Genomic DNA, 23,497 nt, shown 5'->3' on the forward strand with positions numbered 1-23,497 from the left:
CTTGTCATTCCGTGTTTCTACCCAAATTGATTCCACATCACTATCTATTACACCTATATCAATACTCACCATGGCACTGAGTAACTCTTTATTACCAGAGCTATGTTACCTCCTTTTTGGTTATTATTCTGGAAACATCTCTTAACATTTTACAACATGTTTTACTATACAAGGTCAGGCCATTAATAAAATGTGAACAAATTGAAAATAAAAGCATTTTTCATTTATTTACTGTGTTACTTTGTTTTAATTAGAATGTTGATTTGCCGCTTCATTACCCTACACCATTGCACTCTCACTTCTTTGATTTTTTTAACTGTCCCTTCAATTGTGCCCCCTCCCCCCAGTTAATTAATGTAAACCCCAGCTTACAACCCTACCTAGAGGAGTCGCCAGGATTCTGGACACAGCATGGTTCAAATGGAGTCCATTGCAATGGAACAGCTCTTGATTTCCCAAGTAGTGGTGCTAGTATTCCATGAATCAGAACCCATTTCTCCCCCATCAGTCACTGAGCCATGTATTTATGACTCTTACTAACCCTACTCCAATTTGCACATGACTACGTATTAATCCCAAATGACAACTCTCTTTATGACCATGTATATAATGTAAATGACAACTCTCTTTATGACCATGTATATAATGTAACTTGAGTAATTTGCAACATAACAATGCATGCAATTCTTTTCTACTTTTTATTAAAATGGTATGTTTGGAGAAACACACTCCTGATTTGTGCATTGACAGGCTTGTTATAATCCTGTGACCTCTTCCTCTTCTGTAAATGCCTTTGTGTATATCCTCCTCTAGGGTTTACTGCCTGCCTTGAATCATTCAACATTGAGACATCTCTGTGAGACCATGTTCGAACCCTGCAGGTATGACCAAACCGTAGAGAAAGTTAGAAGTCCTCTGAGTTGGATTCAAAGTGACCTTAAATACATGAAGTAGAAAACTATGATATGAAGTGAAAAATGGACATTGCTCAGGATTGGGATATTCTGTCATTGAATTGTCAACCATTCGGAAGCACAAGGTTAGTATCTCGGCATTGTTCAACAAGGAGGCATTCTCTCCAGTAGTAAAAGAATGAGAACGGTCATCTATGCTAGTGGCAAAGATTTTCTGCTAATATGGTTCAAGGCAGTTCGAGCAGAGAGTGTTCCCATCTCCATTCCAAACTTACAAGCAAAGGCTGAAGTTGCAATACCATAGAGTTATTCTGGGATTACACACTGCAGCATGAAAACATTCTTGATTGCATTGTTGAAATGGTGGACTGTATCATAATCATCTGAAGATAGTACGCTGAGCAGAGAAAGATTGCTGAGCTTTCCAAAACGATCTCTTAACATTTTACAACATGTTTTACCATACAAGGTCAGGCCATTAATAAAATGTGAACAAATTGAAAATAAAAGCATTTTTCATTTATTTACTGTGTTACTTTGTTTTAATTAGTTTTCTTTACATGTAGGGTGGTTTTCTATAAATTTGTTTACATGGGTGCTTCCTTGGCTGCATCATAACTCCTCACTGCAGCATGACAACTGGGAAGATATATCTGACTACATCTACAACAGGACAATCAGTGTTGCTCTTGACCAAAGATGGCACGCTAAGCAGGGAAATTTACTGAGTTTTCGAAAGCTAATTCCAAGCCTATTTTTGGTATTTTAGATTGTTGCTTTTGACACAGTTGTGCTTGTAATGTTTGCGAGTCAGGTGACATAGCTGTTTCCTTGGCAGCCTTGTACCTCTGCTTTCCACAAATCTTTGGATGGACCATCCGGAATCCTACCATAGTTAATTTATCACAAAATCCAAAATTACTGAAAGACTGCATCATTTCAGCTCATGCTGGCTACAGTTTTGCTTTGAACTAAGTAGAAATCTGTGAAACGTTTGCTTCTAGGAGAACTTTATTCTATCGCCACTGAAATTTATTCGCCAATTCCAAGCTTTATGGTGGATTGAATTGTTTGATCATTTTTCAGCCATGCATGGGTATGTCTTAAAAATGAATTGTTTGCCTTGTGAGCCTTGGTTCAGAAAGGATCCTGTTTAAGTCAGAAGATTACTTCTGCTTTTGGAACTTTACTGTTTGCTCTTTGGCTACAGCATTTCCTACATTACCGAGATTAAACCAGCTCACATATGTTGTTTCATAATTTAACTAAACATATGGAACATGGAACGCTCATGATGTGTTTGTACTGTGAAGTTGTTTGGATTATTGTAAAAATCTCAATTGGTTCACTCATTTACTTTGGGGAAAGATGCCTTCCATTTTTACCCATCTGGTCTATGTCTGAGAACCACATTAACATAGTTGATGATAATTTAGATTTTTGAAGAGGGTGATAGCGAATAGGCAACCAGTTTCACATCTCTCCTGATTTTTATTCTCATTGAAGTCAAAGGAGAGATGTAAATGATGAGAAGTGTACTGCTCTAATTTTCCTTAATAGTAAATTTCAAAACCTACAACCCATGATAACTAGTAATTAAATTGCCTTTCAGTAAGGTACAATTAAATTAGACTGCAGAGTAACAGGAACAATTTGATGGTGAGAAATTCATGAAGTAATGTGTCAGTTAGGTCTGTTGAAGTGGAGCCTAGTAGTACTGATATCCCAGTTGAAAGTCATGCCAGTAGCCATAATTGTTTAATTAAATCAACTTGTGAAAATGGAACACTCCTCAAACATGTCAAACCATCATTGTGGGCAGCACAAGTCTGTTTTCTAATAATGGAATTGCATGCTTGGGTAACAGTTCTCAAATTACAGAAAAACTTTGAATCACTGTCTTCAAATGTTTTATTCAAATACAGGCCTGAACATGGCTGTAACGCAATATGTATGGACTGTGGAAGCAAACCAAAGCTAAGTTATAACAGGCAGTAAAAATTTAAATTATTAGGGTCAGTCAGAATGTGTAGTCGGTCCAAGGAAATAGAGTATTTGTCTGTCAGGGGAAAAAGTGAATGATGTCTGGAATTTGAAAACTAACTCACAAAAATGTTTTATCTTTGTATAGTGCTACAAGGTGATCCACGAGTTCTGTAAAATCAAGTATATTGATATAGCGAAGTCATGCATGTGTGAAATCATGAGGCACTTCTTCATGCAAAGGGTAACAAAAATCTGAAACTCTTTCCCTCAAAAAGACTCTGGATGCCTAGTCAATCAAAATTTCCAGAATTGAGACTGATAGATTTTTGTAATGTGATATTAGCAAGGAATATGGTTCCAGGGTGTAGAAATGAAATTGAACTATGCTGCAGCCAGGGATTGGATGCTCTGGTTCGATGTTTCTAAATTCAGGAACTTCTTCCCTGATGTAGCAGTAACATAATGTTATTGGGGATGGCTTGCTGCCTATATATGTTTTCTTTTGTCAAAATTACAGTTATGTCTTTGAGATGTTTTTCAGATTCAACTTTCATCCCAGGGACTTGAGCACAAAATCCAGACTGATAGTCTAGTCTGGAACTAAGGGGACTTCTGCTACTGCTTTTAGAAAATGGTGATTGATCACAGGTAGATGTAGAATATCCTAGAGTGGGGCTATTTTAATTATGCCCTGGCCAATATTTCTGTTGAGGACACACGCATTTTGGCCCAGTGTGTTTTTTGTCATACAATCCCCACAGTGTGGAAACAGGCCCTTTGGCCCAACAAGTCCACAGTGACCCTTGGAGCATCCACCCAGATCCATCCTTCTAATCTATATGTCCCTGGACGCTACGGGTAATTTAGCATGGCCGATCCACCTAGCCAACGCATCTTTAGATTGTGGGAGGAAACCAGAGCACCCAGAGGAAACCCATGCAGAACAGGGGAGAATGTGCAAACTACACACAGAGGGTGAAATTGAACCCGGGTCCCTGGCGCTGTGAGGCAGCAGTGCTAACCACTCTGTTAGTTTGTTGTTTTTCATATCTATTTTGTTGCTTGGCTAAAGTCAGTGGCTGCCTTTCTAATGTATGTGCTGAGTTCTTGTAAAGTGACAGGGTGTCTCATGCTGGAGATCCAGGGTAGCTGCCTGCTTCAATTGGCGTATTGTTTAGTCCGATTACAAATAGCGACACAATATCTAGTGTCATAATTCCACTTTTCTCGATACTGACAGTGCATAAGAACATGACTTAAGCATGGGATAGACAGGCCATGAGATTCAGGAACTGGTCATGTATCAGGACAACGGGGAAACCCAACGTCAGTATTCTCAGCTGTATGCGAGGAAAGCCTGGACATCTTACGTTTGCCAAGAGAAAAAAGACTCTAACTTTCATTACCAGCATCTGCAACACATCTTCAGCAGCACATGGAAAGGTAAGGAGTTCAATTAAGTAGTCATCTTTGGGGAAACATGCATGTATACTCATGCTAATCAAGCAAAGAAGGCTTTTCTAACTCAGGAATTTGCTTAGGATGGAAGATAACTGCATCCCCAAGAATATGCTATCCTGGAACTATCCTGTGCCCAGAAAATAGTAGGGTGCTCAAAGCATCTATTCAAGGATATTATCAAAATAGATATGAAACCCTCAACGTCAACCAGGACAAATGGGAATATGTAGCTGGCAACTGAAACAAATATGGTTGACTCTTAAATGCCCTCTGTACAATTAGAGATGGAAAAGAAATTGGTCTAAAATAACAAAGTGTGGAGCTGGATGAACACAGCAGGCCAAGCAGCATCTTAGGAGCGCAAAAGCTGATGTTTCGAGCCTAGACCCTTCATCAGAAAATGTTATCTTTTGTGCTCCTAAGATGTGCTTGGCCTGCTGTGTGCATCCAGCTCCACACTTTGTTATCCCAAAAGAAATTGGTCTAGCCAGTTACACCAATATCTCACAAAATTCTGCTAAGGTAATTCCTTTGAATGTCACGCAGTGATGGTTAGATTTGGAACTATTGGAGATGCCATTGTCTGGCATTTGTCTGCCGGTTATAAGGCTTCTCTCAAATGTTCCAATATTCCAGGTCTTTGGAATGCTGAGTACCCAGGGACATGGTGATTTACTTGATATGGCAATGCATAAAGTATCCCTTTAACATCCGAAACTGACCATGCACATTGAGGTATTGAAGAATTGACCAGTCGTGGGTATAAGCACTAAATTAGTTTAAGTTCATGAGGAATATTAAGCTGTGAGATTGCAACAGAGGACCATGTTTCCAGTAGACTATCATGTTTCAAGTAATCCGAGGTAAGATGGAGTATGGGACTTTAAAATAAACAGGTCACATACTGCAATATAATGATATCATGAGCACATCTTTTAAAGGCATATTAACACACTGACCATGAGTCATGGCACAAGTTTCCTTTTTCAAAAATAAAACTTTATCACAGACAGATATGGAAGGTCGTACCTAATGCTTTGGAAGCTTGACAGCCTGTCTTGATCTGGTGATTGAATAGCTGCCTGGAGAAGTACATGTTCTCTGTTGCATTTGTTTGACAATTTGGTTGTCTTGCTGCTGCTTGCTGTGATTCAGCGTCACTGCACGGTCATCGTCATTGGAATATTTTTCCTCACTCTTCGTGCTTGAATGGTGTGCTGTACACTGGTCTGAGCTGACTTTCATTCCTTTGCAATGTAGCACCGTTATCAGTTATGACCTTGTTTATGATCCAAGCTCGGTTGCATATTCTAGAAATCCTCACTTGATAGTCAAGGATTTGTATTTGTATTTCAAACTTATACTGTCTGCCCAGTGTGCAATTTTGGTAGTTATCCACCTGCTTGCTCATTGTGTATCTCTTTTATTCACCCACGTCTTACAAGAAGAATGTCCTGTGCCTCAGAATGGCTAGGCAATCGGTTCATGTTCACAGTCTCTTGCACTTACTTTCTGAGCATAATTTTTGCAGAGTGTGGTAATCCCTTTTTCATTGCTGTATTTTCTTTCCAAAATCAATGTAATGTGAAATTCTTGCTTCGTTGTTCAACATTTAATAATAATCAATTTGATAGTGTTTGGCCTCCTAGACTGTTTGAACATCAGAAATGGGGTGATTATGATATGGGTCACTCCCCATTTATTACATATGCCTTGAAATGATTTGCCAGCGTACTGCAGTCTGATCTGTGACACGAAATAAACTGAAAATAGGGCTCATCATGTCAATGATGCTTGATGTGTTGTTATATTGTTGAACAATAGAAGGTCCCTCATGGCAGACTGGTGCAAAAAGTCAAGTTACATAATATCAGGGTGAGCTGGCAAGATGGGTACTTAGCAGGCTTAGTCATAGGAACCAGATCGGAATGAAGGGCTGTGATTAGTTTTCAAAAGGGATCAGTGCTGGGCCCTCTGCAGTTCATGATCTACCTAAGTAATCTATATAAATGACTGGCCTAATTATGACGTTTGCAGACAATACAAATATATGTGGACAGTAAAGTGGGTTGTCAAGGGATACAGCAGAATATAGATCAGTTGGAGGCATGGGCAGAAAAATGGCAGGTGGAGTTTCGTCTGGAAAAAGTGAAGTGATGCATTTTGGAAAGTCAAGTACAGGTGGAAATTAAACAGTGAATGGCAGAACCCTGTGTATTGTTATGCAGAGGGATTTGGGTGTGCAGTTCCACAGATCACTGAAGGTGGCAGCACAGGTAGATAAGGTAGTGAAAAAAGGCCTATGGGATGCTTGGCTTCATTAAAAGGGGCATTGAGTATAGGTTATGCTGCAGCTTTATGGAACTTCAGTTAGGCCACATTTGGAATATTGCGTATGGTTCTGGTCACCACACCACCAGAAGGATGTGGGTGCTTTGGAGAGGGTTCAGAAAGGGTTTACCAGGATGTTGCCTGGTCTGGGGGATTCTAACTATGAAGAAGGGTTGGATAGGGTGGGTTTGTTTTCACTGGAACGTGGGAGGTTGAGGGGCGACCTGATAGAGAGGTTTATAAGATTGTGAGTGGCACGGATAGCGTGGAAAATATGAGGTTTTTTCCCAGAATAGAGGGGTCAATTACTAGGGGACAGAGGTTCAAGGTACAGGTATGGGTATGTTTAAAAGAGATCTGTGAGACAAGTTTTTCACACAAAGGGTGGTGAGTCTCTGGAACATGCTGCCATAGGAGATGGTGGAAACAGACACAATAGCAGCATTTAAGAAGCACCTAGATGAATACATGAATAGGAAGGGAATAGAGGGATACGGGTCCTGTAAGTACAGACAGTTTTAGTATGGAAGAGCAAAATGTGTCGGCACTGGGTTGGAGGATCGAAGGACCTGTTCCTATGCTGTATTGTTCTTTGTTCTTTGATGTAATCTTCCTGTGTAGTGCAAGCATAGATCTGTTGTTACTTATGTCTAAAGACATCATTTGAATGTAGAGTTAACACAGTGTGGTGCTGGAGGAGCACAGCGGGCCAGGCAGCATCAGAGGAGCAGGAAAGTTGATGTTTCGGGTTGGGACCCTTCTTCAGAAATGGGGGAGGTGGAAGGGAGCTCAGAAGTAAATCGAGAGAGGAGGGGTGGGGCTGGGGAAGGTAGGTGGGATGGTGATAGGTGAGAGTAGTGATTGGCGAGGGTGTGGTGGTGTTCAGTGAAGTGGGAGGGGCAGATAGGTGGGAGAAAAGATGGATAGATTGGAGGTGGGGGTGAGAGGGAGGGTTGGGTCATGGAGGCTGGAGGTGGGGAGATTTTGAAATTGGTAAAATCCAAATTTAGACCTCTGGACGGTAGGCTCCCAAGGTGGAATATGAGGCGCTGCTCCTCCAGTCTCCAGGCGATATTATTGTGACACTGGAGGAGGCCCAGGATGGACATGTCGCCCAGGGAGTGCGAGGGGCAGTTGAAGTGGTTTGTGACTGCAAGGTGGTGTTGTTTATCATGAACAGAGCACAGGTGCTCTACAAAATGGTCTTCGAGTCTTCGATTGGTTTTCAATATAGAGGAGGCCATATTGGGAACAGTGGATGCGATAGACCACATTGATGAGTGTGCAGGTGAACATCTGTCTGATGTGAATGTTTTCTTGGGGCCTGGGATGGGGGTGAGGGGGGAGGTGTGGGCGCAGGTGTAGCACTTCCTGCAGTTGCAGGGAATGGTGCCGGGGGTGGTGGGGATAGTGGGAAGTGTGGAGCAGACGAGGGGCCATGGAGACAGCGGTCCCTACAAAAAGGCAGATAGAGGTGGGGAGGGAAATATATCTTTAGTTGTGGGGTTGGATTGTAGGTGGAGGAAGGGACACAGAATGATACGGAGGTTGGTGGGATGATCTGTGAGGACAAGGGGGATTCTGTCTTTGTTTTTGTTGCGGGGAGGGGATGTGAGGGCGGAGGTGTGTGAAATGGAAGAGATACAGTTGACCGCATTTTGGACCACAGAAGGGTGGAAGTTGTGGTCCTTGAAATGGGAGGACATCTGGGATGTGTGGGAGTAGAACACACCATCTTAGGAACAGATGTGGCAGAGGCAGAGGAATTGGGAGTAGGGGATCGCATTCTTGCAGGAAGGTGGGTGAGAGGAGGTGTAGCCTGGGTAGCTGTGGGAGCCGGTGGGCATGAAATAGATGTCGGTTTCAATGGAGACAGAGAGGACCAGGAAGGAGAGGGAGGTATCAGGGATGGTCCAGGTGAACTTGAGGTTGGGGGTGAAAGGTGTCAGTAAAATTGAACTGTTCAAGCTTCTCATAGGAGTATGAGGTGGCATCGATACAGTCATCAATGTAGCCGAGGAAGATGTGGGGTTTAGGGCCAGTGTAGCTGCGGAAGAGGGACTGTTCCACGTATCCTATAAAGAGGCAGGCATAGCTTGGGCCCTTGCATGTTCCCATGGCCACCCCCTTTGACTGTAGCAAGTGGGAGGAGTTGAAGGAGAAGTTGTTAAGGCTAAGAACGAGTGCAGTTAGGCGGATAAAGGTGTCGGTGGACGGGCACTGGTTGGGTCTGCGGGACAGGAAGAAGCGGAGGGCTTTTTGGCCATCTGCATGGGGGATACAAGTGTACAGGAATTGGATGTCTGTAGTGAAGGTGAGGTGTTGGGGGCCAGGGAATTAAATGTCTTGGAGGAGTTGGAGAGTGTGGGTGGTATCCTGGACATAGATGGGGAGGTCCTGGACCGGGTGGAGAAAACAGTGTTAAGGTAAGCAGAGATAAATTCTGTGGGGCAGGAGCAGGCAGTCACAATGTGTCGGCCGGGACAGTCAGGTTTGTGGATTTTGGGAAAGAGGTAGAAATGGGCGGTGTGGGGTTGGGGAACAATGAGGTTGGAGGCTGTGGGTGGGAGGTCACCTGAGCTGATGAAGTTGTGAATGATTTGAGGGATGAAAAAATTATAACCCCCCATTTGAACATAAAGGCTCCATCTGCGGCTGGGGTTGGTACTTTTGACATGCCTCACGCGCACCCACAAATCATTGAATATGCTAATTCTTCCCTGTTGGTTACACAGATTCACTGCCTATATTGTCCATTTAGTACCTATGTGTCCTTGGTGAAACATGTGCATGATATCTCAGTGTAACACTTTTGATATTATGACTTGTTGTCCTTGAAGAGATGCTTATTTTAATATTCTAATTTTGCCTCTGTGTTTACAAAATAAACATATCGCCGCAGGTACTTCTTTAATATTGCCAGGACACTGCTTAATAATGATCTTTTGCAACTCTTGTCGTTGCTCAACTTTGTCAGTTGCAGCTATTCTCTTAAAGTGTAACAGATCAAACTTGAGCACATCTTTGTAAATAAGAGTATCTGCACTGCAGGCACCTAACACCACCTTTGTAAAAAAAAACTTTCCTTGCACATCTCACTTAAACATCTGCTCCCCACCCCCCCACCCCACCCGCCGCACCTTAATCCTATGCCCCCTAGTATTTGGCATTTTCACCCCTCGGAAAAAGAATCTACCATCCACCCTATCTATGTCTCTAATAATATTATGTACTTCTATCAGAACGCCACTCAGCCTTTGAAGCTCTAGGGAAAATAATCCAGGTTTATCCAAACTCTCCTTATAGCTATTACACTCCAGTCCAGGCAACAGCTTGGTAAACCTCTCTTGCTCCCTCTCCAAAACCTCCACATCTTTCCTATAGTGTGGGGACGTGAACTGCATATAATGCTCCAAATGTGGCCTAACTAAAATCGAATACAGCTGCAACATGATTTGCCAACTTTTTATACTTAATTCCTCAATTGAAGGCATGCATGCCATACCCATCATTTACATTTGTGTTGCTATTTCGGGGATCTATGAACTTGGATCCCAAGACCCCTCTGTGTATCAGATGAATGGAATTGCTTTGATGCAGTGAAATTATTGTTACAAAACGGAGGTCCCCCCCCCCCCCCCACCCCGCCGCCTCCCAAGAATCAAAACCGAAACACCCAAAGAGGAGCACCTTACCCTATAATCCGTTAAAAGGAGTGTGAAAATGGGTGTGACCTGTCTTTCAGCAACTTCCAGTGGTTAAATCAAATTCCTTGCACTCACTTTACAATCAACAAGTAACAATTTATATATCTAACTCTAACAGTAATCAAATTAACTAAATTAATAACAAACCAAATTCCTTCGAGCTACTGACTATTCCCGAATAACTGAAGACTCTAATGTTATGTTATTCCAATTAATGCAAGACCCACCTATATAACAAAACAATAGAATTGAGTCTCTTGAAATTACAGCCAGGATATGATGTCCAGAATGTTCTGTGTTTTCTCCATCGATTCTTCTGTCAGGAATGCTTTCTCTGACAATTCTTCTGTCATGGATCTTAGCTAGGACAGTATTGGTACCGTTGTTAATAGACGGTGCTTTCAGTTAGAGCTGAGAACTTTGGATCTAGCAGAGGGCAGTTAGTTCTTCTGTCTTTGCCCAACTGTCCATTCTTCTCTGCCCTTTTTGGCATATCAATATTTCCAACAATAGGATTGGTCCTCTGTTGTCAAAACCATCAGATTTAAATTTATTTGAGTTTTGGTATTTAAGTACCTGATTCAAATTGATTGGCTAAATTCAAAACTGTTGCCTAGGCAGAAAACAGAACTACCACCCTTTGTCTTCTAAGGGTCAGCCAATTCTGAATCCAGCCTGCCACATTTCCCCCTATCCCATGCCTTCTTACCTTCTGCATGAGCCTACCATGAAAACCTTATCAAACGCCTTACTTAATGACGGATCATTGCATATGCAATGTGTGAATACTCCATCGTTTTTAATAATTTTCCATACGTCAACCACAGCAAGGCTACGTATATACTCTGTCTTCAGAAGGCACAAAGAGCATACCAGAAGTTGTGAGACACAGTGAAGAACTTAAAATAATTAAGGTTAGTAAGGCCAAAGTACTGCAAGCACCATAGCAAATTAAACATAGCAAGACACCATGAGTAGCTAAATTAGATGAGAGTCTCATTAATAGCGTTGACATGCTACTGAGTGTTGAACACATGCAGAATGCACAAAACTTCACGTGCTTAGGATTTAGATTTCTACTTAGTCAAATGTCAGGTGCATACATCAGACTCACCAACTGATTGGCAAAGATATTCATGTTCAGCTGTAGTACATAAGAAAAAAGGTCAATTTTACTATTTATGTTGCTCAGTTTTTCTATTAAGAACAACACATTGGCAGTGCAATAGATTGGAGGTCATGACTCCATCGAATCGGAGATTAAACAGGCTAAAACAGAAACTGCTAGAGAAACTCAGCAGGTCTGCTAGCATCTGCAGAGAGAAGACAAAGTTAACGTTTCAGGTCTAATGATCCTTCTTCAGAGCCCTTCAAGAGAAAGGTCAATGGACCCAAAACCATAACTGCATTCTCTCCCTGCAGATGCTGCCAGATGTGCCGAGTTTCTTTATCACTTTCTGTTTTTGCTTCACGTTTCCAACTGCTGTAGTTCTTTGTTTGATTAAGCTAAAGCTTGTTTTTCTTTTTTTAATGAAATTCTGTTTGATATAAAACACACCGGTAAACAAACCAGTGATACACATTAACAAGTTAAACAATGTGCTTGATTGCCAAGCACCAGGCAATGTGAAAGCAAATTAAAGTTCTATCTCAGACTGTCCAACTGACCTCCACAAAATTGACAAATTTTCTTTAGAGGCACATCCTCTTATTTTGTACTAGGCGATGGTTGCATTTCTTGGCCATAGTTCTAAAACATTGCAAATATTTTCACTGTGGTTTATAGCCTTGGCAGGCACTGTGTTTCAGAAACCTGACTCTGTTATATCAACGTGGTAGCAAGTAAGAAATAAAATGCAACAATGAAAGGAATGAAAGCAAAGAAATCCACCAAAATCCTATTTTAAGTCAGACAATCTAGTGCAAAGATTCTGAAGGAAAATATGTTTCAAAATCCTTAAAGGCATGTCAGAAACATACAGTGAAGTCTATGAGAGTATCTATTTGTGGTCACAAGTGGAAGTGTGTCTCAGTGGAGCTAAAACTAAACAGTGTAAACAATGGCTGGGGCGAGAAAAAGTGCTACCAACTAAACTTTCTAAAAACAGTTACAAAGTCATTATGGTCAGTGTCTGCTATTTCACTCGAGAACATAAGAGCATAAAAGGAGCAGAAATAGGTGATTGGAACTTTTGTCTCTGCTCCATCATTCAGTAATATCATGGCAATTTTTGCATTCTTATTCCATCCCTGATTCCCTTAGGGGCCAAAAATGTATCAATTTCAGCCTTAAACATATTTAATAAATAAACATTCACAACCCTCTGAGTGAAGAAGTGTATCCTCATTTCAGCCTTTACTCATTGATAACTTCAGACTATCCCCACAGTTCTGACCTCTCAAGCCAGAGTAAATAACCATAAAAAAATTTATACTTGTCAGTTAGAACTCAATTTATTCTCCTAAACTTTGGAGAACACAGACCTATTCCACTCAATCTCTTTTATTCACCCTAAAAGTTCAAAAAGCAAACCAAAATGGAAATGGCAGGAGAAACTCAACAGCTCTGGCAGCATCTGTGGAGAGAAAGCAGAGTTAACATTTGGAATCCAAAGACCCTTCAGAATTGCCTCTGGCTCAGACTCGCGCCATGTGCATTCCAATTGAAGTTTCATCTGATGCGTTTTGAATCTACCTGAGATCACAACACTCCTCAGACAGCTGTTCTTACCTCATCATCCGTTCTACGGTCTGTGCCATGTGCATACCCTTGACCTCTTTTTCTCTCTCCATCAGCACCATCTCATGCTACCTCAGAGCTGTCCTGACCGCAATCCCACTTCATTCCCTGACATTCCAACAAGAAACATTTTCTCTTCCTTTCAGGCATTAAGGACTTCCCTCTCTCCACAGATGCAGTTGGACCTACTGAGTTTTTCCAGCAATTTCTGTTTTTGTTTCAGATCTTCAGCATCTACATTCTTTGTTTTATTTTTTATATCAAAACAGTAAACCTTCTTTGTATTCCCTACAACAAGGAATTCCTTCTATAGATAAACAGACCAAACTGTACATCAGTGTGACAATGATCCTTTACCAGGACAACAAAATCACTTAGAATTCCAAGAATTACCCTCTTTCACCTTTTAAAAAATCTGCTTTGCCATTCTTTCTTCCAAAGTGGGTAATTTCACATTTTTTTTCACTTTGCACTCCATCTACTACTCACTTGCCCAAACACTTCACATTCTTTAAACCATTTTCCAGCCTCTTTACGTCTTTCTCACAATTCACATTCCCACCTGCATCATCAGCAAACTTGGATAAAAGAGGACATGCAGTATAATATTCGTCATTAATATGGATTCGCAATAGCTGAGACCCAAGCACTGATTGTTGCAGAACTCCACTAGTCACACCTTGTCATCATTAAAAGAACTTGTTTATTTCAAGTTTCTAACTTCTATTCACTAATCAATCATCAATCCATACTAATGTGGGGCAGCATGGTGGCTCAGTGGTTAGCACTACTGCCTCACAACACTAGGGACCTGGGTTCAATTCCATCCTGAGGCAACTGTCTGTGTGGAGTTTGCACAATCTCCCCATATGGGTTTGCTCCAGTTTCCTCCCACAGTCCAAAGATGTGCAAGCTAGGTGGATTGGCCATGCTAAATTGCCCAGTGTTCTGGCATGTATAGATTAGGTGGTTTTTAGGGGGGAAATGGTTCTGCGTGGGATTCTTTGACATTCAGTGTGGACTTGTTGGGCCAAAGGGCCTGTTTCAACACTGTAGGGATTCTATGAATATATCACCCCATTCCAAGAAGTGCAAATCACCTATAACAACCTATTATGTGGCACCTTTTGAATGTCTTTTAAAAAGTAAAATATGTTAAATCAAATAATTCTGTTTTATCTAAGGATCCAAATTTTACATTCAAATCCACTGGGACCCTTCTTGAATTCTGGACGATCAAGATTATTGCATCTATATTTGCTGCAACCACCTCCTTTTAGCATCCTAGGATGTGACAAATTTGATCTAGCTTCATTCCATTCACTTCTGGATTACGTTGCCTTTACTAATCTTGATTATTTAAAATTCCTCATAAGTGCCTCACAATTTCTGGTATGCTCTTTGTGCCTTCTGAAAACAGACAGAATATATATGTTAGCCTTGTTAAGGGTCATTACATTGAAGAATTAATCAACATCCTCTTGCCAAGCAGTCAGCTCAGTCTTCATTCAGTAGTTGGTCATTCCCTGAATTGGTGTTTTTGAGAATTGTCCTGATGAGTGCAGGTTGTAAAGTTTTAACAAAATGTATCTTCAGCAACACTAGAGTTCTATACTACCTAATAACGATTTGTTTAAAAGTATTTCTATGAAGCAGTTTGGGATGCTTTACTGTATTAAAAGCACTATGTAAGTACAGTTGAAATTACTGGTAACAAAAGCATGGCCAACATATGCTCTGCAATGACATAAAACAAAGAATGGAGATCTGAAACAAAAACAGAAATTTCTGTTTGCCAGCATCTACAGAGATAAAACACAGTTAATGTTTCAAGTCCGGTGACCATTCTTCGCGAATGTTCTGAAACATTTCATTGTTCATCCCAACTTCCCTTAAGAAGATGGCAGAATACTATCTTCTTGAACAGCTGTAGTCCATGTCGTGTAGGTAGATTAATTGCTGTTCAGGAAGGACACCAAAGATTTAAGCCTGGCCACAGCACAGGAACAGCTGTTATAAATTACATGTCAAGACGGTGTGTGACTTTGAAGTAAAATTGCAATTGTTGGAGTGCTCAGGCACATGTTGCCTTTGTTCTTCCACATGGCAAAGTTTGTGGGTTTGGACAGGATTTTCAAAGGTCACTTGGTGAATTGCTGCTGTAACTTTTGAAGATAGTACATACTGCTGCTACCATGTTTCATGGTAGAAGGAATGAGGGTTGAAGATGGTCAATGGGGTGTTAATCAAGGGCTACCTTGTCCTTGATGGTGTTGAATTCTTGAGTGTTGGAGCTGCAGTTATCCAGGCAAGTGGAGATAATCCAGACACCTGACTTGTGCCTTCTAGATGATATTTTCACTCCAAGAGCTGTACAACATGAAAGTGATCATCAGTGTGGTGCAAAGACTCCAAGTCCTGGGCTGCTGTTGTAGAATAGCTCTACGAATGCCAAAGTCAGGAGAATACAATGACTTATATGAATTATATGTTCACTTTGTCTCATGAAACATGTGCATTCTTTCTTTTGTAATTCCCTCTGAACTCTTTTGGTAGGATGATAATAAACTTGCCTCTGAGAAATGTGAGCCTCTGTGTTATATGCTGTTTATGGTCCAGACTGATCCATGGCAACTCCACTTTTTCCCAATGCTTTCCCTAACAATGAAAAGTGATTCAACTAGAATAAGTACTTTTCTTTAATCATTGAATCTGAAATGCTTGACTCAGAGCCAGAGTGTTAGATGTAAGAGTACTGCGTGTCCTAGTATGATTGAAAGAATCATAATTAAATATCTCATTTTCAGTGCTTTTGTATTGACATCTGAACTGAAGAATTCTTATTCACTTGGGGAGCTCTTTGTCAGTCAGCTCACACACACTTACACATCCCTTAAATAAAATGTACAGTATAAAGTGTTCACATTAGATGAAATAATTTAGTGCAAGATGGTATGCATTTGAAGTCATTTTATAGCAATTACAAGAGAGATTAGATTTATGAAACAGCAGCTGTGAGCCTCCAATTTAGTCCCTGTTGAAGTCTGTTAGATTTTAATTGGCCAAGGTTTAAAGTGTAATTATATCTTTTTTGTTTTTAAAATGCTTTCTGTTCATATTTAGGAAATGTTACTTTCTCGTATCCATACTTTGGAGAGCTAATTACTGAACATAAAATGTTAAAAAGATTTGCTTACAATACAGCTCTTAAGGGTATTAAACAGAAACATCAAATTGATTTGACAACAACAAATAAGACATAGATAAGACAGGGTGGAGCTGGAGGACTATTTCTTCATTATAAAATTCTGATTGTCTGAAGTAGGGTCTTGACCCGAAACGTCAGCATTCCTACTCCTCTGATACTGCCTAGCCTGCTGTTTTCCTCCAGCTCCACACTGTTATCCCTGATTCCATCATCGGCAGTTCTTGCTGTCTCTAAACAAGACATAGACATGCTTCCAGACGAAATGATTAATTCTCATTGATCTTACACATCTGAAAATAAATCAGCGAGGATCACTAGATGATATCACGCAAAACATATAATACAGGCTAATCTAAGACGAGAAGAACCAATGGTAGGAAATCAAGGCTGATGAGTTTCAAGTAGTTGCTGCTTAAAAAAAACTTCCTGAAAGCTCCATTGCTCCAAAACCAACAATGTGTCATTCATCTTCTCAGCAGATACCAATCAGGTCCTAACGAGGAGGTAGCCCATTTCAGTAATTTCTTAAACCATCACTCTATGGAAGAACTTGCTCTTGTTCCTTCTCAAACAGAGGTCACAAAGCCATAATAACAAAGTGTGGAGCTGGATGAGCACAGCAGGCCAAGCAGCATCTTAGGAGCACAAAAGCTGACACTTTAGGCCTAGGCCCTCCCATTGTCTCTGGTCAAGAAGCCATAAAGCAATTTTTGCTTTGATGGCATCCCATTTGAATTATTCCAATATACATCACAACAACAGATCACTGCCTCAAATTGCTTGAAGATATTTTGAACTTTTCAATACAATATGTGATTTTTAAAGAAAGACATACAAGCTAAATGATGACTAAAAATGCAAATTCAGTGGTTATCTAAAACCCCTGTGTGGATTGCACTGAATCTTGGAAGAAATTATGGAATTTCAAAACTGAAGAGTATCGGGGAACTTCATATAACAACTTATCAAAAGAAGAGAGGTCATTCAAAAACTTGAACTGTGATCTCCTGTGGGTTGTGTCTCAGACTGAAAGACATTCTCCTGTTTTATCCTTCCAGGAATACACAACATAAAGAATCAAAAAACTTTTTTTTTCTCCATGTTTCGAGAACTAGTGTCTTAATGTACTAATGGTGTTTCAAGTTCGTCTATGCTTAAGTATCCTGTGAAGGGGCACAACAGAGATCTTCAGTTCCACAGCATGTGTGTGCGGGTACAAAAGAAATAAAGTTTCTTAGTCATCAGGAAGGACACTGTTGAAAGAAGCTGAAACTCCTTTCAGCCAACTGCAGAATCCAGAGTATCCAAACAACTACTCAACTAATTTAGTTAGTGCTACTGGAATTCCCCCACGTAACAGCCACAATATCTCACAGTCAGTTTGTGGGAGTCAAACCAAAGGTTGATTTATACATTTTTTTTATACCTTTCCTTGTTGGACTCGCCATTCATTTCTCATCTATGTGTCTGGTATCACATTATTTTATGTTTTCTTACGTTTCAATAACTAATAAACTCATTCTTTTATTAACTCAAAAAATTTGGTTAAATTAGCTCCTTTTAAAACAAAACTATTTGGGCTGAGAATAGATATCCACAAGAGAAGGGATAATGGGAACTGCAGATGCTGGAGAATCCAAGATAACAAAGTGTGGAGCTGGATGAACACAGCAGGTCAAGCAGCATCTCAGGAGTACAAAAGCTGACGTTTCAGGCCTAGACCCTTCATCAGAGAGATGAAGGGTCTCTGATGAAGGGTCTAGGCCAGAAACATCAGCTTTTGTGCTCCTGAGATGCTGCTTGGCCTGCTGTGTTCATCCAGCTCCACACTTTGTTATCCACAAGAGAAGGGATTCCTTTTAAGTTGATCTTGTTGCAACCAAATGAAGGAGGAGTTGAGAAAAGAAGGGCAGCTTGTTTATTGATTCTCTCCCCCCAAAAATAGCAATTTGGGGGTGTCCTACCTGGAATTAAAAAACTTGGAGAATCACCTACTAACCAGATGTAATGAAAGAAAGAACTCACATAGTTAAGAAACTCAGTAATTTATTTTGTTTAATCTGGAACCAGGGCACTGTTCTCCAAAACTATAAGGATACCTCTATAACTCATGTCTATAAACAGAGAGGAAGCAAGTCTATCAATGACCACTATCATAGGATATCAGTTCTTCACAATAACAGGAACAATTTTGCAAGGGGTAGTAGGAACTGCTGATGCTGCAGAATCTGAGATCGGAGGGTGGAGAGCTGGATGAACACAGTAGGCCAAGCAGCATCAGAGGAGTAGGAAAGTTGATGTTTCGGGTCTGGACCTGTCTTCAGAAAGCATTTTCTTTGGAAGGGTCCAGACCTGAAACGTCAGCTTTCCCGCTCCTCTGATGCCGCCTGGCCTGTTGTGTTCATCCAGCTCTACACCATGTTATCAACAATTTTGCAAGAGTTACTTTAGAACAGAACTTTTGTCGACTCACCTCATCGAACTCTGTGTACTCAGAAACACAGTGTGGCTTCTGTGCAGTTTGGGGAAGAGTGGACATGAGCATGTAGAGTTGAAGAAAAGTCCTGCAAACAGAATAAGGACATCTGTAAGGTGTTTGTTGAGTTGATTTATGCTTTTCATACAGTAGTGTTATCAGCGAAGGCCTAAGAAATGTTCTGTATAAATTTGGCAGTCCTGAAAAGATTATCAGTCTCATTTGCTTATTTCATGATGACCAGTGTATTGAAAAATGGTACGTCATGGATGTCTTACCTGTCGCCAATGGCAGAAAGCAAGGGTGCGTATTGGTTTCAACTCTGTTTCTCATGGCTTCTCAACTATACTCAAAAATCTGCCACAGGAGTACACATTCAGTACAGATGACAACATTTTCAACTGGAAAGGTTCAAGGCTTCTATAAAGGTTACATGAAGAGCAAGTGAGCCTCCCTGATTCATGGATGACTTTGCTCCCAGAGCACTTACTCTGGAAGATTCTTGTTAATAAATCTCCCCTGGCCTCCGAGCACTTTGACCTGACAATAGCCTGAAGGTGATCTTGTAACAATTCCTCCACTGGCCAAGATCCCACTCACTATCAACAACGCACTTCCGTTCAGTGCAGAAATGTTACTATCTTGGATGTATCTTATGTTGGATGATAAAAATAAGCTGTGCATTTATGAGACACACTCAGACTTTGAAAGGAGCATGGAGTCTCAAAACAAAGTCTTAAGAAAAAAACGTAATTGCATTAGAAACTGTTCAGGGACAGCTTACTGTATCCATTTCCAGGGTGGGATGAGAAATGATGATCAGAAAGAGGTTGCATGGTGACTCAGTGTTCGCACTGCTGCCTTGCAGCACCAGGGAGCTGGGTTTGATTCTGGCCCCAGGTAATTGGCTGTGTGGAGTCTGCACCTTCTCTCCATATCTGCATGGGTTCCCTCCGGGTGCTCTGGTTTCCTCCCACAGCCTAAAGATGTGCAGGTTTGGTGGCTTGTTATTGGGGATTGGATGGGGAGGCAGAGTCTGGGTGGGATTCTCTTCAGGGGGTAGGTGCAGCCTCAATAGGCTGAATGGCCTTTTTCCACACTGTAGGGATTCTATGAAACGTTTTCTCTCTGTGGCTGTAGTGAGTAGAATGCATTTATTCATTGAATGTAGTTAAGGCTGAGTTACAAAAACATTTGATCAGCAGAGTAATGGAAAACTGTGTGGCGTTCAGCAGAAACGGTGAGTTGCAGCCACAATCTGATCAGTCATGTCCTTATTGAATGGAGGAGTAGCCTATTTTTCTAACCGAACAGCTCAGCTATGTTATTACAGACTTCTAGAGCAGGTGGGATTTGAACCTGGGCCTCCTGGCCTAAGGATAGGAACACTGCCACTGCACCATAAGAGTAAGCTTTAGGATGTGAGTGGCCTCCTGCCCCTATTTCTTGTATTGTTGTGGATGGAATGACAAAGCACAAACAAAGCATGGATCTTGAAGGGAATCATTGTTGCACTAAATTTAATGTGGGCATTGTTTGAAGTAAGGGTTGGGACATTGAGAAAATTTGATCAGGAACAGTGTGAGTTGGTTTGCGCAGAATGGTGACAGCAGACAATTGATTAATTCATGATTTTATTGTCACCTGTATTTTGCAGTAAGGATACAATAACATACAAGGAAAAATTTTCATTTGGCGCCACGATTTGGCACCATTCTGAATAATTAAGAATCGGGGTGGGGGAGAAAAAAAGATGTAGCTTAAAGAGAGTCTGTCTGTCCTGAGCCAGCTCATGAACATCAATGCCTATGCCGCACGCCCTCCTCCACCACTTCTACACCAAAGCCACCCAAAATTGAAGTCGCTGATCCTCAGGCGCCATCTTTCGCCACTGGGCCAATACTCCTCTGTCACTGCCACCTGTCCAGGACCAACCTACTTCAAAGTTGCATCTCTTGCTGCTGGATCTGCCTCATCAATGTCTCTGTGATGCCCTTCCACTTCCACTTTGCTGCCACCAGCATCAAACCCAACCAATGACAAAGTGACCGATCCTCAGGCACCATCTTAACTCGCATCATTAACTCGCTAACGTCACCTCTGCCAATGTAGCAGCTGCTGATTCCGATGCCAGGTTCTGTGCTAGCCCTGGAAAGGTAAGCAAGGGCTCACTCGAGGTTCACACTGTGCTTACTCTCCTCTGCGTTCAGCCCACTCGAGATCCGAGCTGGGCTGAGTTGTCGGAAGTGGCAAGATAAAGATAGGAGTTTCATGTGGTAGTCGAGAGAAATATTCCCAGATCAAATTTGAAGAAATATATTTGCAGTTGACAGTGAAATGTTCTCTTCGTACATTTCATAACAATTCAACTTATCTTTCTGACAGACCTACTAACATTGTAGTCCCTCCTCCACAAGAACTTCATGGTGAAAGTTCTTTATAAAGGAAAATAGCGCATGATCCAATACAAGACCACTGCGTTTTAGATTCTTGTAGAAAGAACAACTCAAAACAACCCAGATGCCTGAACCATCCTTTGATAATTCCACCAATTTGTCTATGATTCCTTTACAAGCAGAACAAATGTCATTCTTTAAGAACTCACCCTGATACCCTGGCAAAGCTTTATCTCAGAATTCACCTTGACACTTGACTTTGCGTTTGATGGATTGTGGGGACAGCAGCCTGCTTTAAAATGAATTCACGTGGTACTTATTGCAGAAAGTGTGTTTTTCCTTGCATTGTCAGACGCTGCACTCACAGTGAAGGTAACTGTTGAACTAGTAGAAAAAAATCTTCTTGGTGTTCATGGTGAGCTATGGGGCAGGCTATGAAATTGAAGATGCAGTTGATAAGTTCTTGTGTTCCCAGCAATCTTATTGCTTGAAAAAAACCTACCTTTTCACGACGACACCAATTGCCTATGGGGTTGATGGTGAACTGGCCTGCTTTTTTTAACACAATGTCTGATTATAAAAATGTAAGAAATCACAGCAGGACTAGGCCATGTGGCGCACTGGACTTATTGCACTATTCAATATAATTATGACTGTTCTGATTGTAGGCTTAATTCCAATTTCCAAACTGTATCCCATAACCATGATCTTATAAATCAAAAATATATCTAACGTGGCCTTGAATATCTCCAATGATCCATCCTCCACAGATCTCTGTGGATGTGAATTCCCTCAATTAATGATGGAAGAAAGAAATTCCTCTCCAATTGACCATATTTAAGAAGGAGGAGGGTGTCCTCATTAAAGTTAACTTGGATAAGTTCCCAGGGCATTATGGGATCTATCCCAGAATTCTGAGGGAGGCAAGGGAGGAGATTGCTGGGGCCTTGACAGATATCTTTGTATCCTCTTTATCCACAGGCAAAGTCCTCAAAGACTGGAGAATAGCCAGTGTTGTTCCTTTGTTAAGAAGGGCACAGGAATAATCAGGGAAATTACAGGTTAGTGGGCTTTATATTAGTGGTAGGGAAATTATTGGAGAACATTCTTAGGGACTGGATTTACTTGTGTTTGGAACACAACTTCCATGTAGAAGGACAAGGACATCAGACATATGGGAACACCACCACCTCCAAGTTCTCCTCCAAGCCACTCACCGTCCTGACTTGGAAATATATTGCTGTTTCTTCACTGTCTCTGGATCAAAATCCTGCAATTCCCTCCTCAATGGCATTGCGGGTCAACCCACAGCAGGAGGACTACAGTGGCTCAAAAAGGCAGCTCACCACCACCTTCTCAAGGGGCAACTAGGGATGGGCAAGAAATGCTGGTCAGCCAGCGACGCCTATATCCCACAAATGAAATGAAAAAAAAAATTGACATTTTGGTATTGGTAAGCATGGGTTTGTACAGGGAGGAGATCTTGTCTCACAAATTTGACTTTTTTGAGGAAGTAATGAAAATGAGGGCGGTGCCAGTATGGAACAAGTTGCCTGAGGAGATGGTGGAGGTGGGTACAATTAATACATTTGAAAGACTTCTGTATGGCTACACGAATAGGAAGGTTTTAGAGGGATATGGGCCAAATGGGACTAGATCAGTAGTTTACAATATCTGACCAGCACGGACGAGTGGACCGAAGGGTTTGTTTCCATGCTGTACATCTCTGACTTCATGACTGTATGAATTTATGATCAATGAGGGCAGCGCAGTGAATGACACCTACATGGACCTTACAATGTATTTGACAATCTCCCTCATGATAGATTTATCCAGAAAATTAAGTCACATAGGATCCATGGTGAATTGGTAAATTCGATACAAAATTAGTTTGGCCATAGAAGACAGAAGTTAGTTTTGGAGGAGTGTTTTTCTGTCTGGAGGTCTATGATGTGACAGTACTCTGGTTTTAAGATGTATTTTATCCTTTTTAGATTTTAAAACAGAAGTGACAATATGAATTGAAAATTCGTAAACAGCTTGTAAGCCCTTGGGTTTTTTTAAAAAGTTAGAACAATAGAAGCAGCCTGAATAGGTGTGGTCAAGCTCTCTCAGAACTAGAATTTCTAGTTTTCTCAGGTTTTCAGTCGTAGCAGTTATTGTGGGGTCTGTTACTGCAATATATCTCTCCCTGTTACACTCTGTGTTCTTGTGATGTTTTTCCTCCTAAAGTTGCAAGTGAAACAATCTGTTTTCTGAATTTGTCTTTTGCCAAGGG

General features: G+C 41.1%; 1 long non-coding RNA gene across 1 annotated transcript in view; it reads right to left on the reverse strand.

Annotated features, from left to right (window-relative positions):
• Positions 1-736: 736 nt before the first annotated feature.
• The window catches only part of LOC132206045 (uncharacterized), a 58,060-nt gene continuing 35,299 nt past the window's right edge, over positions 737-23,497 (reverse strand). Inside the window, exons 2-4 of the long non-coding RNA XR_009442773.1 lie at positions 18,821-18,911; positions 11,514-11,543; positions 737-875 (exon numbers count right to left, since the gene is read on the reverse strand). This is a non-coding gene — a long non-coding RNA (uncharacterized LOC132206045). The remainder of the gene's footprint in view (positions 876-11,513; positions 11,544-18,820; positions 18,912-23,497) is intronic.

The sequence above is a fragment of the Stegostoma tigrinum genome, chromosome 29, assembly GCF_030684315.1.
Source record: "Stegostoma tigrinum isolate sSteTig4 chromosome 29, sSteTig4.hap1, whole genome shotgun sequence".
In the NCBI taxonomy this organism is placed as follows: domain Eukaryota; kingdom Metazoa; phylum Chordata; class Chondrichthyes; order Orectolobiformes; family Stegostomatidae; genus Stegostoma; species Stegostoma tigrinum.